This window comes from Rhinopithecus roxellana, chromosome 10 (genome assembly GCF_007565055.1).
Source record: "Rhinopithecus roxellana isolate Shanxi Qingling chromosome 10, ASM756505v1, whole genome shotgun sequence".
In the NCBI taxonomy this organism is placed as follows: domain Eukaryota; kingdom Metazoa; phylum Chordata; class Mammalia; order Primates; family Cercopithecidae; genus Rhinopithecus; species Rhinopithecus roxellana.
This window is the reverse complement of record NC_044558.1, coordinates 78,847,339-78,864,697: the sequence shown is the minus strand read 5'-3', so window position 1 is coordinate 78,864,697 and position 17,359 is coordinate 78,847,339. Positions and strand designations below refer to the sequence as shown.

General features: G+C 40.1%; 1 long non-coding RNA gene across 1 annotated transcript in view; it reads right to left on the bottom strand.

Annotated features, from left to right (window-relative positions):
* Positions 1 to 2,544: 2,544 nt before the first annotated feature.
* Positions 2,545 to 17,359, bottom strand: part of LOC104666346 — a 40,552-nt gene continuing 25,737 nt past the window's right edge. Inside the window, exon 2 of the long non-coding RNA XR_748540.1 lies at positions 2,545 to 2,686. This is a non-coding gene — a long non-coding RNA (uncharacterized LOC104666346). The remainder of the gene's footprint in view (positions 2,687 to 17,359) is intronic.

Sequence of the window (17,359 nt, the reverse complement as noted above, 5' to 3'; positions counted from 1 at the left end):
GTAGCTCAATTACGAAAGCGTAATTGTAGATCTGGGACTACAGATCTCAGTAGAGCAGATACAGTTGAATATCCCTTATCCAAAATGCTTGGGACTGGAAGCATTTCAGTCCCAAGCACTTTTTCAGTTTTTAGAATATTTGTATCATATTTTTCTTGAGCCTTTTTTCTTGACCTGTAAGAGATTCAGACAGGGGTAAAATAAGGATACACCATAATGAAGTTCACAGTGTGATAGTAACAAGCCCTGTTGGTTTCTGGGGTTCCTAGGACCACCTGCCTGTTCAGAGATTTCCCTAGAAAGATTCACAGGGCTCTGCACATATTGTTTATACAGCTAAGTTTTATTACTGCAATATTGGTCAGATATTCAATTGAACCACAAGGGTTATACTGGTGGAGTCGGTAGGAATCCATGTGCAGGAGTCTCATAATCTTTCTCCCACAAAGGTCACACAAAGCACACTCTTCGCCCAACAGTAAAAATGCTGAACCATGAATACTGTGTTTCAACGAAGAGAAATCTGTTACAGATTCAGTGCCCAGGGGTTTTACTGTGGGCTGGTCATGTAGACACCCTCTGTCTAGCAGAGGGTATGGTTTATGTGAACACCTGCTTCTTTCTTTTGACGAGCCCCCAAATTCCAGACTCCCCAGAGGAAAAGCAGGTGTTCACATAAACAATATCATTTGCACAGCAGTTTAGGCACAGTGGGCGCTCTTATCAGTGAACTATTGACATTGAGAGACAAGTTTCCAGATGAAAAAGGGCCTATCTTGACAACAGGCCTTTCTACAGATGACAGTTCCAGCCCAGCTGCTCTTCCTTTGCTGCACACCATGTGTTGGAGGCTGTCCATGAACCAGACCCTGCACGTATGTGATATCATTACATTTAATACATACACACACACACACACCCGTATACACAGGAGCTTTTCCTATTTCAGGAAGAAACAGAACAACTTGACCAAGGTCACACCGCTGAGAGGCAGAGATGAGAATAAAACCAAGAAGACTCTGATTCTTATGTCCTCGTTTTTGCTGGTCGCAAAAACCTTTGGTGCAGGCAGAAAATTGAGGTGAAACTTCTCCCAGTGTTTCTTTGCCAGCCCTGACAGCAAACCGCTCGTTTCCTTGGACTTCTCCTGAATGAAAGTCCAAGGTCTCTTCCCAGCTCTGAAATCATAGGTCATGTTCACCTCCGCATATGTTCACTGGGGAATGATAGTAACAACTGATAATGTTCTTGTGAATATTCAGAGTCAGAGCACAAGACCGGTTCCCTTTCCTTGGCCTTGAGGGAGTATAACAAAAAGCCAGAAATCACCTCAATTACCTTCTTCTTTGTTCTAGGGCTGAAGGAGGAAGGCAGGAGTCAGACCTGCTGAGGTTCCCAAGCTGAGGGCCTCCCATCTTCTTACCCAGTGTCTAAGCTGCGGCCACTCTCATCTAGAAGACAAAAGTCAAACACAGTGTTTCTAACTGAAGACTCACTTCCTAATGCCTGATTTCATTAGCAGTCGGTTTTAAAAGACCCAGCTCAACATAGCCATGTTAATATTCTTATTCACCTATTTTGGCTTTAATAACATGTACTATTGTATCTTTCTCATGTAATGTTTATTTTTTATTGCATGTTTTAAATTGATATTTGATTTTATTTAGTTAGAATAAAAATGGCAGATACTACGTCATTATTTCTGTTCAAGTTTCTCATTCAGTAAGATCTTAAATTGCTCTGATATTTTGCATCCACAACAGAAATGAACAAAATGTGACAAACAGAATGTAGATTACATCAAGTATTTATGGAAAAAGTGCATCGCATCTAAAAACCTTTGCAGGTAATTATAAGTATGCGAAAATAATGTGACTGTGAGGCATTTGAGATGGAATCCATAGTAATCTCTTTAGAGCAGTTGTAAAAGCATTCAGTTATGATTAAGTATACACAGTACTCTGTGTGGCCTGGAGCTGAGGAAGTCAAATTCAATCTGAAAATCCCCTTACAAAGAACAGCATTACCTGAGAAGCAAGAGGTTGGGGTAGGTCAGTGAATTTAAAAATAAATGCATTTTGAAAACTTAAGTCTAAACTAACTGTAGGGAGAGACGGTGATGGGATACCCCTTCCAGCTCAGTGATTTGAGACTAAAGGATTTGTCATTCCAGCTTATGCACACACATTTGATATTAGTATCTCCTGCTCAATGGAGAGGCCCACAATTTAATCAAAATTTTTAGGCAAAGCTAGTGAGAAACCACTGAATAATATTCGTCAGCTGTTAAAACATATAATAAACATTTCCCTAAAATGATACATTCTTTATTTCAGTGTTCCTAGCACAAATCCTGCCAAAACTGCTGTGCGAAAGATGAGTTTAATTTCCTTATTTAGGGTACCTACCGATGATCTCTTACTGAGTCAATGAACATATTTCCCTAATCTACAGAAAATCAGTATGGGGGCTTGTTGTAATTTGGTTCATATGTCATGATTCCAAAACTGTTATCCAAGCTAGAAATCACAAGGCAAAATATGCTGCATTTTTAAAGATATTAACCAAGTCCATATTTATGAATAATTCATGGCTTGCCAGTGAAGTGGCAGGTTTTGCATCCTTTAGCATTAAAAATTAGTCATCTTGCTTCCGTCTATTGGTGTTCTTCAAAGTAGAATATTATCTGAGGAAGGGTTAGGGAGGACACTTAATTAATTTTATTTTGAGATTTATTACATTATAAGTATTGCTTCATATAGAACAAAAGTCATCAGTTCAAGGGAAAAAATTTAGTTCATTCACTCCTAGAACTGCTTCCAATATACACAAGACATCCCACATGCATGTTGTCCTAGGGAGGTGGGTTTGTGACCACAGTCATGCTCAATCAAATATTTTATTTTGGCGGTTTCATTGGTTTCCAAATATGTGTTTCTCTCATTGTATTGAAATGCTAGTTTTGTTGTTTTGAACTGCATTTCTTGGGAAAGTTCAGTCTCATATCTTTTTTTTTTTTTTTTTTTTTGAGACAGAGTCTTACCCTGTGGCCCAGGCTGGAGTTCAGTGAAGCAATCACTGCTCACTGACTGCAAGCTTCACGTCCCGGGTTCAAGCGATTCTTCTGCCTCAGCCTCCCGAGTAGCCAGGACCACAGGCATGTGCCACCATGCCAGGCTAATTTTTGTAGTTTTTTTTTTTTTTTTTTTTTGAGACGGAGTCTCGCTCTGCCGCCCAGGCTGGAGTGCAGTGGCCGGATCTCAGCTCACTGCAAGCTCCGCCTCCCAGTTTCACGCCATTCTCCTGCCTCAGCCTCCCAAGTAGCTGGGACTACAGGCGCCCACCACGTCGCCCGGCTATTTTTTTGTAGTTTTTAGTAGAGACAGGGTTTCACCATGTTGGCCAGGTTGGTCTTGAACTCGTCACCTCATGATCCACCCACCTAGGCCTCCCAAAGTGCTGGGATTACAGGAGTGAGCCACCATGCCTGGAACAGTCTCATATCTTAACCTTATCAGAAGTCAGTAAGTATGAACCATGAACCACGGCTACTTTCATAAGTACTGTAAGTTCTACCCTAATCATAGCATGAAAGGTTTTGAGTAATTAATATTAGTTTATATCTCTAAGGACAATCTCTTGTACCTGATCATTGTATGCCTGAGCCATTGACAGACAGGGAATTGAGTCTTCAGAGCTCTGTTTCCACATTAATCCTTCCTTCCCCGCACAATAGGTGACCCTTTGAAGCAGCCAGGTCCAACCTTCTGTGCAGAGTCAGTCACGTGAATATTAAGCAAGACTCTAGGTCAAAACGTTTCCTCCAACACTGCGTGACATACTCAGTAAATTCCCAAAAGACTCCTGCAGAAAAGTCAAGACTGCCAAACCTATACACCCTAGCAGCTCAATTTAAGATATTTGGAAAAATACCCAGTATTACATTTAATGCCTTCTCTCTTGAGAAAAAAGTACCAGACATTCTATATGCTTTTTCCCATCATCTAATAGAGCCTCAGCAGAATGTCAAGAAGAGAGAATTCAGTAATTGAAGGAAAAAAGGAGCCAATAGTTCTCCTGTATATGTAGTTTTCAGAAGGTTCAAGCAACACAATCCTAAGCATTAGCAACAGGGACTCTTTAAAAGTTCGTACAATAGATAAAATTGATGATGCCATTTCTTTTGTAAGTTAAATATGTCTTTTGATTAGGACATATAAATTCCCATTGTAAAGGAACTGTTTTGTCATTTAAATTTAAAATTTTCATTACAACTAAAGAAGAAAATATAAGTATCCAAAGCCTTGTATCCCTGAGATAAACAGTATTAACTTCCAGTAGTTTTTCTGTATGTATATTTTAAAGAAGATACCATTAAGATCATTTGTATTGTTTTTCCACTTAGTATTCTGTCTTAAGCATTTGTGGGTCCATTAAAATCTTTGAAAACAGGATTTTTGTTTTCCAAGTTTAAATATAAGTAATACATAATCATTGTAAAGGAAGAGATATGGAAATCCACTGGTAAGTGATAAGAGCATCTATATCTAATCTCCCAGACCCAGCACTGTTCTTTAATCCTGATGTCTTCCCATTCGCACATATGTATAAGTGGCAAGCAGTATCATTGTGATATTAACTCAGGTGTTAGGAGCATAGAGAGGATGCTCAGCGGGATTGATCAAGGTCCACCCACAGCACTATCCTGCAAAGGTTCCAATGTCCCACCCAGCCCAGGAGCAATAAAGAGCTCATGGACCGTGCTCACTGCTACAGATGAGCAGGTTTCTATATCTGTGGAGCCTCACCTGCACAAAATCCAGAGCTCTGGACAATGCTGCAGGCATGGGGTAGGGAGCTTCATTCTCAAAACAGCACAGGCATTTTGTTTTTCCAAAACCAATTTTAGTAACAAAAAGTATTATAGTACTGGTAAACCTCTAAGATTTTTGACTAGCCTCTGCCTTTGATCCCAACTAGAATAAATGTATCACATAATACATCTTGGACCATTTTTTGCCCTTTCAAGCACTAATCTAAGCACTCTGTAAATGTTTACTTTTATAACCCTCATGGTAACAAATCACTATCATTAAACCAGTTTTACAATTGAGGCTACAGTAAGAAGCACAGAGAAGTTAAGTAACCTATCCAGGTTTACACAGCTTGTGAGCAGGAAGCCAGAACTTCAGTCTGGACTATAGAATCCTGAGAGCCAATGGTTTTTGGTGCCACAGAGCTCCAACAGCCTCATGCAGGTGGGAGGGAGGCTGGGGACTGAATGGCTTCTGGGAAGTCAGCGTCCCCTCTTCTTCCTCATAGGCTGATATTCTCTGTGCATCACCACCGGTTTTATCAGTACCAATATGCTTTTCACTATATGTAGTTAATTTATGTGAGTTTCTATCTCTAAGAGCAATCTCCTGTACCTGATCACTGTGTGCTTGAGCCATTGACAGACAGTGAATCAAATCTTCAGAGCCCTGTTCCTGCATTAATCCTTCCTTCTCTGCACAACAGGCAACCCTCATAAGCTGATATTCTCTGTCCATCACCACCAATTTTAGCAATACCAATATGCTTTTGGCTATATGTAGTCAATTAATGTTAGCTTTTATCTCTAAGGACAATCTCTTGTACCTGCTCACTGATTTGTTTTATAAATAAAATATTTATAATTTATAACGTTTATATTATTTTATAAATATTACTCTTATAAATATTTGTTTCTTTTTCCTTTTTGCCTATATTATGATAAAGCAGAAAACTGTTGTACTTTGTGGGCAATGCCCAATCTTGTCTTCTGTTTTTTCCCTCAAAGTTTACAGTTCCTAGAACATCATCTGGATGCATACGATCCTTGCAAAACAGTTAACACAATACAAAGCCTCTATCCTCATTAACCAGTTACCAAGGATTCTGTTCAAGTAATGGAAACCCATGCTGTAGAACAGCAGTTCTCAGTGCTCACTGCACAAAAGAATCACCTGAGGATGGCTTACCTGCCCTTTCGTAATGCCCAAGGTCTATCTACAGAAGTTCTGATTGGGTTGGCCTGGACTGGGGGCCTGGGAGTTTTAAAAGTCTGCAAGTGTGCCTAAGATTGATAATCATCTTAGAAAGAGAAGGTTCTATGGATTTAGATGGCTTCAATAAAAAAAAGATTGTTCCTTGATTTCTTATTAGAAGAATTATCATGGATGAATAAGGGTTGTCCACACCCTTCTGAAGAAAGAAACCCGAAATCCAAACTGGAGTTTCCTTTCCTGAAGGGAAAAGCTCATCTTTGATGGCAAAGTAAATTATTAGGAGAGCTTAATTTCAGAATGTGCAGACTCCTTTTTTTCCCTCCCAAAGTCTTGCTCCATTGCCCAAGCTGGAGGGCAGTGGCCCAATCACAGCTCATGGTGCAGCCTCAAACTCCTGGGCTCAGGAGATCTTCCTACCTCAGCCTCTCGGGGAGCTGGGACTACAGGCACATACCACAATGCCCGGCTAATTTTCCCAATTTTTGTAGAGATGGGTGTTTGCCATGTTGCCCAAGTGAGTCTTGAACTCCTGGTCTCAAGTGATCGCCCCCACCTTGGCCTCCCAAAGTGCTGGGATTACAGGTGCCAGCCACCACGCCCAGCCTCTGAATGTTTAGACTCTTGATTCTAAGTGGCTGGTGTTTCCCAGAGAGAAGAGGGTTGCAATTATGGAGAGTGGCCAGATTGAGGTGGAGTAACTAAGGGGATTGGCCCAGATGATGTGGAAGATAGATTGTGGATTACCCCCATGTGGACCCAGCTCCCTGAGCACCGTAGAAGATCAAGCAGGTGGAGCTCTGAGCCTGTGCAGGCAGCTAGGCACCCGTTTCCTCTGCAGAGGGCTCTTCATCTCCAGCACAGCTTGAAGGAAGCGAGCTGGCTGTCTCTGAGCAGAAACTGTGGATGTCAAACAGGAGACCCCAGGAGCAGTAGCCACGGTGAACTGAGGACCAGGGATTTCTTCAATTCTTCCAGCTTGTACAAGTCTCTACATTCCTGACAATCACAGATGGTGAGGGAAGATCTCCCTCAAAATTACTCAACTGCGTTTTCTACCATCCCTGATGGGTGGAGGCTTAGCCAGACCGAAGCCTGTTTAAGAATACAAAGGGATGTGCTATCTATTTTACCTTGAGAGAATGTTGCACTCATGATCTTTACTTAGGCTATGATGGATTTGAGGATGTGGGAGTGCTCAAGCTCCACAACTACTCCACAGGGGATGGAAAAGAAGGAGGAAGGAGTAAATTGTTCAAAGGAAATGCATGACAGACAGAGATAAAGATGTGTAATGTCTTGATTTCAAAAATATTTAAACCCTGGGATATAGGAGACAGTCTGGCCTCCTGAGAGCTTTTAAAACACCACTGATGATGATCACTCTATGCTATGGTCTGAATGCTTGTGCCCCACCAAAGTTCCTATGTCCAAGCCCTTGGATTGGCTTGCCCTAATCCAAGCCTGTCTTGAAGGTGATGCTATTAGGAGATGAGGCAGTTGGAAGGTGATTAGACCATGAATGTGGAGCCTCACAATGGAATGAGTGCCTTTAAAGGGGGCTGGAAAGACCAGAACTTTTCCCCTCCACCATGCGAGGACACAGAGAGAAGGCTGTCTTTGTGAATGAGGTAGTGAGTCCTCACCAGGTGTGGAATCCACCAGCTTTCTGTCTTAAACTTCTCAGCCTCCAGAACTGTGAGAAGTAAATTCATGCTTTTTAAGCTACTGAGTTTATGGCATTTTGTGATAGCATCCCAAACAGACTAAGATCTCGCGAAGAGAATCATGTCAGTCATTCACGTCTTTAATGTTTATGTTTTGATGGAGATGAAAATAGAAATCTATGAATTCCAGTCAAAAGAAGTAAAATGAGTGAAGGAAAATTACTTCTTTTATAGATATTTGTCTTGCTTTGTCTAGAACTTGGTAAACTACAGAAATTCTCATAGGGCTCAATCATATAATGTAGCTATTTTTTGATAAAATATTTTATTTTTATTGCTTACATGAAAAGTTAAAAAAACATATACAAGTATTAAAAATTATTGATTTTCACCAGTAATTGTATTCTGAGTTCTATTCCATCTATATGTGAATGTTGGATTCCTTTGCTTACTTTTTTTTAAACAATCATAATTCTGCCTGTTTCATAAAGTTAAAATTCATGAAGCCCAGTTAAGATCGTAAGGCTTTTTGACAGCAAGTTTGGAACATTCATTCCTGAATGTAAATGCTGCTATCATATATTATTTTAAATGGCATGATGCTATTATTTGTATTTTGATATTTAAGTATAATGAATTATTTCAATATTTTTTCCATTGTGATTTATTGTTTAAAAATCAGACATATTGCAAAAAATAAACATTGTCTTCTTAGAAGAAAAGCCAAGTAATTGAATCTCCAGCTTTATTTCTAATTATCTGCAATCTGCTTTCTGTACAAGGACCTTTTATTTCAGAGTTCTATTTGCTCTTTGGTATTTTCTTGGATTTTATTTGATTTTCTATGTTTTAACTGTAATTGAAGTTCTCTCTGGGAGGGCCATTTATAATTAAAATTATTCCTAATTGTGTATTTTTATTTCACTTCTGCTTAATAAGAGATTATGAGACAATTTGGTGCATGCAGGGAGATCTTAGATCATAGAATAGTTGCCATTTAGGGAAAGATTTCTCTATTTTTAACCTGTGTAATGCAGACCAAATCTCAAATGAATGCAATATATTTACATGGTCTAGGAATATGACTGTGAACCAAGGAAAAAAATGACTGCCAGCCTTTGCCTGGATTTCTCATTGGCATTCAGATTTGTGAATAAACTTGGAAAATTGGAGATTGTTATGTGACTTTAGTGCAAGATCATATCCATGTGCTCTGGCCAGTCAAATGCAACTAGAAGTTCTGCTTGCCCCATGGTTCTTTGACCCAGTTGACCTTTAGGACTGTTAGGTACACTGTGCAAATGTTTGGTTAATTTCACTTCATTCCCTCCTCTTCAGCCCCATCCCTCCCTCATTAGCAAATGATGTAGCTCTCAGTCTAAGATGAAAGGCCTGAGAACCCAGGGGCCACTGGTGCAAGTCCAGGAGTCTGAAGGCTGGAAAATGTGAAATTTTGATCTCTCAGGACAGGAGAGGGGGCGTGTCTCAGTTCCAGGAGAGAGAGGGAGAAAGAGAGAGGCAGGGAGAACTAATTCCTCTTTCCTCTTTTGTTCTAATCTGGTCCTCAGTCGATTGGAAGGTGCTGGCCACATTCGGTGAAGTGGATCTTCCTTATTTAGCTCACTTATTCAAATGCCAATCTCTCCCAGAAATATCCTCATAGGCATACCCACGGACATGGCTTGGCTGCGTCCCCACCCAAATCTCACCTTGAATCATAATAATCCCCACATTTCAAGGGCAGGGCCAGTTAGAGATAATTGAATCATGGGGGCAGTTTCCCCCATACTGTTCTTGTAGTAGTGAGTAAGTCTCACAAGATCTGATGGTTTTATAAATGGGAGTTCCCTTGGACAAGCTCTCTCCTGCCTGTCGCCAGGTAAGACATAGCTTTGCTCTTCCTTCGTCTTCCATCACGATTGTGAGGCCTCCCCAGCCAAGTGAAACTATGAGTCCACTAAGCATCTTTCTTTTATAAATTACCCAGTCTCGAATATGTCTTTATTAGCAACATGAGAGTGGACTAATACACCCAGAAATAATGCTTTATGAGCTCTCTGGATATCCTTTAATGCAGTCGACACCTAAAATTTACCATGAAGTCTTCATAAGACTTTGCTGCATTTACATCTCCTGAAACAATAGCCAGCTCAGGTTATTCTCTTGGTGAGGCTGGTCTCTTGTACCCCAGCTGCACGGGAGTTGGAGAAGGCCCTGGCAGTTTCATATTGTGGAGTGGGTGGTAATCTTTGCTTCCTACAAAAATCTTCAGTTGGGGAATTCCCCAAACAGAAAAAAATCAAACACAGAGGAGCAAACACAAATAGGTATATTTGTTTGCCAGGGCTGCTGTAAGAAAGTTATTTAAGTTTGGAAACAAAGGGCCCAAGGAGTTGTTGAAGCTGAAGAGGTGAGTTATGCCTGTTCTAAGCCAGTTTTGGCCCTTGTACCAGTGCTTGGTCTTGGAATGAGTCTTTCAGGCAATTTGCACCTGTAAGTCAGATGGGAGGTTAGCTGGGGCTTCTAGGAAAGGTGGATTCTTCATAAGAGAACATTGTCAGAAACGTATCCTTTTCTGCCTGCTCTGTCTCATCCTGCTTCAGATGACTATTATGTAAGGCCATGATACCTGAACCTGAAAGTTGAGAGGACTGGCTCATGGTGATGCCACAACCTGATATGACAGCACTGATAAATGACCTTAGCACTGCTCATCTCCATAGTTATTAATTTAAATCATTATTATTTAGGATATCTGCTATTTTAATGCAAAATATTCCCCAAAGTTCAATTTTTCTTCAGTATTAAAAATACTACACATTTTAGCGTAATTATTTTATATAAAACTTTAAAATACATATTAAAAATAAAACAGCTACCCAGTTATACCTTTAGATTGCATTGTGCACTTTTCCTTGATAGGTATTGTCTTAAATGCAATTAAAGGGTGGATTTTGAAATAAATGGTTTAACATCTGCCTTCTTTATTCAATAGCAAATTTCAGAAGCAAACGGGAAGCAAGTTTCTCAGGTACACCCCCTAATACATAATGGAGGGTCTGACAAAATAGTTGACACTCCAAATTATCTGTCAATTAAAAGCTGGATGAGACAAAGAAATGCCATTTCATACTTCTATTAAAGATTAAGCATTATTACCAAATTCCAGTGCAGTTACATGTAAGCTCAAAGGCAAGGGCACTTTCCCAGTGGACAAGGAGGAAAGGCAATTTTTGGAATCGAAATGCTTTCTCCAAACTTTTGATGCATAAGAAAACAAATACTCAGCATGGTACTGGTACCAAAACAGAGATATAGACCAATGGAACAGAACAGAGTCCTCAGAAATAATACCGCACATCTACAGCCATCTGATCTTTGACAAACCTGAGAGAAACAAGAAATGGGGAAAGGATTCCCTATTTAATAAATGGTGCTGGGAAAATTGGCTAGCCATAAGTAGAAAGCTGAAACTGGATCCTTTCCTTACCCCTTATACGAAGATTAATTCAAGATGGATTAGAGACTTAAATGTTAGACCTAATACCATAAAAACCCTAGAAGAAAATCTAGGTAGTACCATTCAGGACATAGGCATGGGCAAGGACTTCATGTCTAAAACACCAAAAGCAACGGCAGCAAAAGCCAAAATTGACAAATGGGATCTAATTAAACTAAAGAGCTTCTGCACAGCAAAAGAAACTACCATCAGAGTGAACAGGCAACCTACAGAATGGGAGAAAATTTTTGCAACCTACTCATCTGACAAAGGGCTAATATCCAGAATCTACAAAGAACTCAAACAAATATACGAGAAAAAAACAAACAACCCCATCAAAAAGTGGGGAAAGGATATGAACAGACATTTCTCAAAAGAAGATATTCATACAGCCAACAGACACATGAAAAAATGCTCATCGTCACTCGCCATCAGAGAAATGCAAATCAAAACCACAATGAGATACCATCTCACACCAGTTAGAATGGCAATCATTAAGAAGTCAGGAAACAACAGGTGTTGGAGAGGATGTGGAGAAATAGGAACACTTTTACACTGTTGGTGGGATTGTAAACTAGTTCAACCATTATGGAAAACAGTATGGCAATTCCTCAAGGATCTAGAACTAGATGTACCATATGACTCAGCCATCCCACTACTGGGTATATACCCAAAGGATTATAAATTATTCTACTACAAAGACACATGCACACGTATGTTTATTGCGGCACTATTCACAATAGCAAAGACTTGGAATCAACCCAAATGTCCATCTGTGACAGACTGGATTAAGAAAATGTGGCACATATACACCATGGAATACTATGCAGCCATAAAAAAGGATGAGTTTGCGTCCTTTGTAGGGACATGGATGCAGCTGGAAACCATCATTCTTAGCAAACTATCACAAGAAGAGAAGACCAAACACCGCATGTTCTCACTCATAGGTGGGAACTGAACAATGACATCACTTGGACTCGGGAAGGGGAACATCACGCACTGGGGCCTATCATGGGGAGGGGGGAGGGGGGAGGAGGGACGGATTGCACTGGGGAGTTATACATGATATAAATGATGAATTGATGGGTGCTGACGAGTTGATGGGTGCAGCACACCAACATGGCATAAGTATACATATACTCAGTTCAGGTTAGGTAATCACTCATGTTTCATTGATTGTGTGTCTTCAGAGTAAAGAAAAAAAAAAGTAGTGTAAATGGGCTCTAAAGGAGAAACGTATCCAGGAGCTATTGATTTGCCTTAAGTGTCCTGGGGGTAGGGCTGGTCCCTTAGGCAAGCAGCTCCATGCAGGATGCCCTGTCCTCTAAAGGCAACAATCCTCTGTCACAAATTACATTGTTAAAATTTTCCAGTATAATCTTACAAAGGTTTTGTACTGAGTGGGTTAGTATTTTTTCAATCATAGATTAAGTCTTTTTAGCGTCCTGAAACACATTTGTTCTTCCAAGACTATCATTTGTCCAAAGATAGGTGGTACTAGGTGATTTGGATGAGTTGAAACCCTCAATCTTGAATTTCATAGGGAGAGTTATAGCTACTTGATTACAGGCTGAGGTTTCTTTGTCTTCAATTCCTCAAAGAGAGGATCCCACAAGCTCCACTTGGTGCAAAGAGAATCTCTTTTGGGAAGGAGAAGGCAAAATAGCATGTATTTAACACTGCCTGGGTTATGAACTTAACTATACTCACTTAATATATGTATATATATTTAATTTTCCCACTTTCCAAATGACAAAAAAAAAAAAACTTACAAGAGTTATATCACTTGTTTACATTCACCTGTATAGTAAATGATAGATGGGGTTGGTATTTGAACTCATGACAATTTACCTCTAAATCCATGCCCCTTCCATAAAGAATGCCAATTACACTTTAGTTCACGTGTCAGGTCCCAAAAGAATGATCTCATTGCCCAGAGATGTGCTGAGATTTTTCTAAAGATGCATCTAGGGTTAGAAGGAAAAGCAAAAAGATTGACTAGGAATGTCTGCTGCAGGTCAGGAAGACTGAGTGGTTGTGGTGTAATAAGAGCTACTTAATTGCCGCTCCTGTACTAAACCATAGCTAGTTCCCAGATGCGGCACCTTTATCCATATCTGCTCTATTATCCTAGATTTAGTAAGTTTTAAAATGTTCATTACTTTCAATAGATATCTTATACTTTATCACACAATGGGGAGAAATAGGTGATAACATTTTTCTTCCATAGAATGCCCTCATTCATTTCTGGAATTAAATATGTACCTCATATGAGGGAAATCAAAGCATCTCATTGACATGACCACAGTACTTCAGGAATAGTTATTGACCTAATGTGTAAATGAGAGATAAGAATTTTTGGGACCATTGTGTGGAGGAAAAACACATTTTTTAATAGGACTTGAACCTGAGAGGATACACCCCTCCCAGATCCCATCTCAATTCCATGTGGAGCCTGACAATGAAGTCAACATGGATAAGGGAAGACCTGGGAGATGGAGACCAAATTCTGGTATCCTTGTGTGAGTCCCAATCCCAGCCTTGCCTGAATTCATTTCTTCCAATAAAGAGTTACACCAACAAATTATCTTGTGTACCTAAGCTGTTTTGAATTATATTTTCTATGTCACTCAAATATTTAGACAACCTGAATAATTTGCAGCCACAGGAGCTTTCTTGCACTCAGGATGGTGGCCACTTTGAGTATATTTAATAGACAGAATCATGCATGTATTTAACCATCTGGGGTTTGAATAGTAAAGGAAGGGGGTCAGGGGGCCCAGTGACCACTCACCAAACATTTACCCAGTAAGTACCATGGAGCAGGGACTACCCACATCACTAGGAACATAGAGCTAATTCGACAGGAACCCTGCCTCTAGGTCTTAGAATGCTCACTGGATGGAGCAAATGTGCACAGACACAACTTCATTTCAAGACTAATTTTCAATAGTAAAAATTCCTATAGACCAGCATAGCACAAAACAAACTCTTGTAGACTTGGGAGGTACTAAGATGAAGAAGGATAATTTCTGGGCATGAGGAGCCTCTCAGAAGGGAATGAGAGATGATACAGCAGCAACCTGTGTGACCCAGTTAACCTAGTACAAGATAGGATAAAGGATGTACTCTGCAGAGGGCTGCACAGTCCAAAGATACCATGTGGGTATCTTTGGGATTATCTTTGGGATTGTTGTTACATTTTAAAAATGGGGGGTTTCTCTAATCTGAGCTAATCAAATAAACGTTAGATATGGAATTCAGGCTTTGAAGGATGGATAAAAATTTGGAAGAAAGAAATGATGGGTAGAATGGAGCCTGCAGAGGGAAGAATGACAGGAAATGTAGATGATAAAGCAGAGGTCAAATCCAAGACATGGTAGGTGTTCCAGATTCAGTAGCACTGGAGTGGCGCCCTTGAATGGTAAGGTGAGATACTCCCTGGAAGACAGAAAAAATAAGTAGCATAAATTTTGAGAGAATAATCCATCTGGGGTTTGAATAGTAAAGGAAGGGGGTCAGGGGGCCCAGTGATGGTCTAAAGTATAAGGAGCAAGGAGACTGGAAGAGACGAGAACAATTAAGGTGAAATCAGTTAATTCTTGGCTGGATCCTGGATCCATTAAAAGCTGTTACACCAAACAATTAGGGGACAATTGGAGAAATTTAAACGTGGACCAGGTGAAATGAATGATTTGCTAATTTTGTTAAACATCAAAATAGTGTTAGCTGATATAGGAGATTCCTTATTTTTTGGAGATGTGTGATAAGGTATTTAGAGTAGAAGTATCATGCTGTTCATAATTTTTTCTTGAAATGGTTCCAAAATAAATAAAGGAAATAGGGCAAAGTCTGCATCTTCATTGAATTTGGGCAGTGCATGCAGTTTTGTTATAGGTTCCTTTAAATTTCTCTGTATGTTTGAAAGTATTTTTTAAAATCAGCAAAGTTAATAAAACGGCAAATGCAACTCATATAGTGGATACTGGCAATAGACAGACATAAGAAATGAAACATGCTCGGAAACTCCATTTTCTTTGCTACACGAGCTTCTCTGGAACATTTGCCTTGGCAGCAACAATTTTCTTCCCGATAGTCATTGTTTTGTCTTTATGGCTAAATTGCTTTTGTCCAGACAGTAATGTGCCCAGCCCCAGAGACTGAGTCATGGTTTGTCTGCTACAGCCCTGACTTCCCATTCCTCTTTGCCAAATGCTTTCCCTGCCTCCCTTAGAACCAAAGGTGAATGGTGATGCAATCCTGGCTTATGAGGCCTAAGGGGATCTTCTGGGACCTTGATGCTCAGTATGTTTTTTAAGGACCAGGAGCTTCAATGCCACCTCTGAGGTTGCCGGAAATTTTTAAGGACCAGGAGCTTCGATGCCACCTCTGGGGTTGCTGGAAAAACACAGAGTTGATCCCCACCACAGACCTACTAAATGTCTAAAGAATACAATAAACAGGAGTAGACATAATTGTTTTATCACTCAATTTTATCGTCAACGGATTTGATGTTGCTTGGTCCTGTCACTGACCTGTGCAGCTAATAAAGAATCAGCCCATGTGTGTGCACAAGAAACACGTCAAGTGTGCTATATTGAGGCTCTCTTACTATAGAAAAAAGTGCTGGTGTCATAGGAAAATTGGTCATAAAATACATGATTCCTAAGCATCTGAATTGACTACAATCTGTGACAACTTTGTGACATCCCGTCCACTCATTCGTGACTTTTAAAGTGATTCAAAAAGTACTTAATATGGATTCAAATATATATATTAATATACATTAAAAGATATATTGATATATTTAAATTATTAAACACTTACATATGTACAGCATTCCTTTAATGAGAGACACCTGGAAATGTTTCAAAGCAAGGTTTTGGAATCTCTGCTTTAAGGTGCTTCTCCTTAAAAGGTACAAGGTTGGATCTTAGCTGAAGTTGGAGACCCTCAGAGGTTGTCGTCTCCTGTATCTGCCACAGAGGGACTATGCCGCAGGAGCTCTGCGTCTGAATTCTAGGCCCTTCTTAGCATTTCCTATCTATCGGGACTGAGTTTACTTTCCTTCAGACCTCAGACTGCTCACCTGCCATTAGGATGTTGTATTTATACGATCAGGCAGACTGGTGGCTACCCAGAAACAAAAACTCAACCATCGTTGCCTAGGATGCTTCCTGAAATCTCTTCCAGCAGCAATCAAGACTAGGAAAAACCATCTGTATGTGGAAGGCACACGTCTCCATCCACAAATTCAGATCATCAAGACATATAATCTTATCTTGCTTTATTCTGAAATTCTACTTAAGTTATATTTTTAACCTCTTCTCATCTCTGAGGAATGCTGACCTTACTCAATTTATGAGGGCTTGAGGAAGATCAACTTCCCCGTGATGGGAGTTACAGTAATGCACACACCCTAGAGTTGATGCGATGGGTGAATGAGTCAATACAAAGCATTTGCAGGAGTGCCTGGTACTTGTAATTGCCATTGTCATGATGATTTAGGGTTGCCACTGTCTCTCTCCAAAGCTGTATCTCTATTCAAATGACTTAGAGAGTATCACGGCCCACATGGTATCTTTGGACTGTGCAGCCCTCTGCAGAGACATCCTTTATCCTATCTTGTACTAGGTTAACTGGGTCACACAGATTGCTGCTGTATCATCTCTCGTTCCCTTCTGAGAGGCTCCTCATGCCCAGAAATTATCCTTCTTCATCTTAGTACCTCCCAAGTCTACAAGAGTTTGTTTTGTGCTATGCTGGTCTATAGGAATTTTTACTATTGAATTCTTTAGACTATGAATCACTCTTATTCCAAATACCTTCTGTTGCTGATCATGGGGTCATGGAAAAACTGAAAATGTTTTGCAGCTCACAGTACTTTTTCTAAAGCAAAGACAGTGACTCTCTAGTTGTGTGCCGGATATTCTCCACTGGCAACACTTCAGTACTCTTCACCATTTTCCCTCCCACTTTGTACCCATGAGGGCTAACAATATGGTTTGGCACCATTAATCAGACGCTTTGCCCTCCAACATCAAGTTACATTGGAAAATGAGAGTTAATTACAAGAAATCAGAGAATGAGAGGAGAAGAAATCCAGGTATTTGGCTCCCTGAACCTCTCCTCTGTGGTTGAGGTTTGACATCGCCTAACCACTTTTG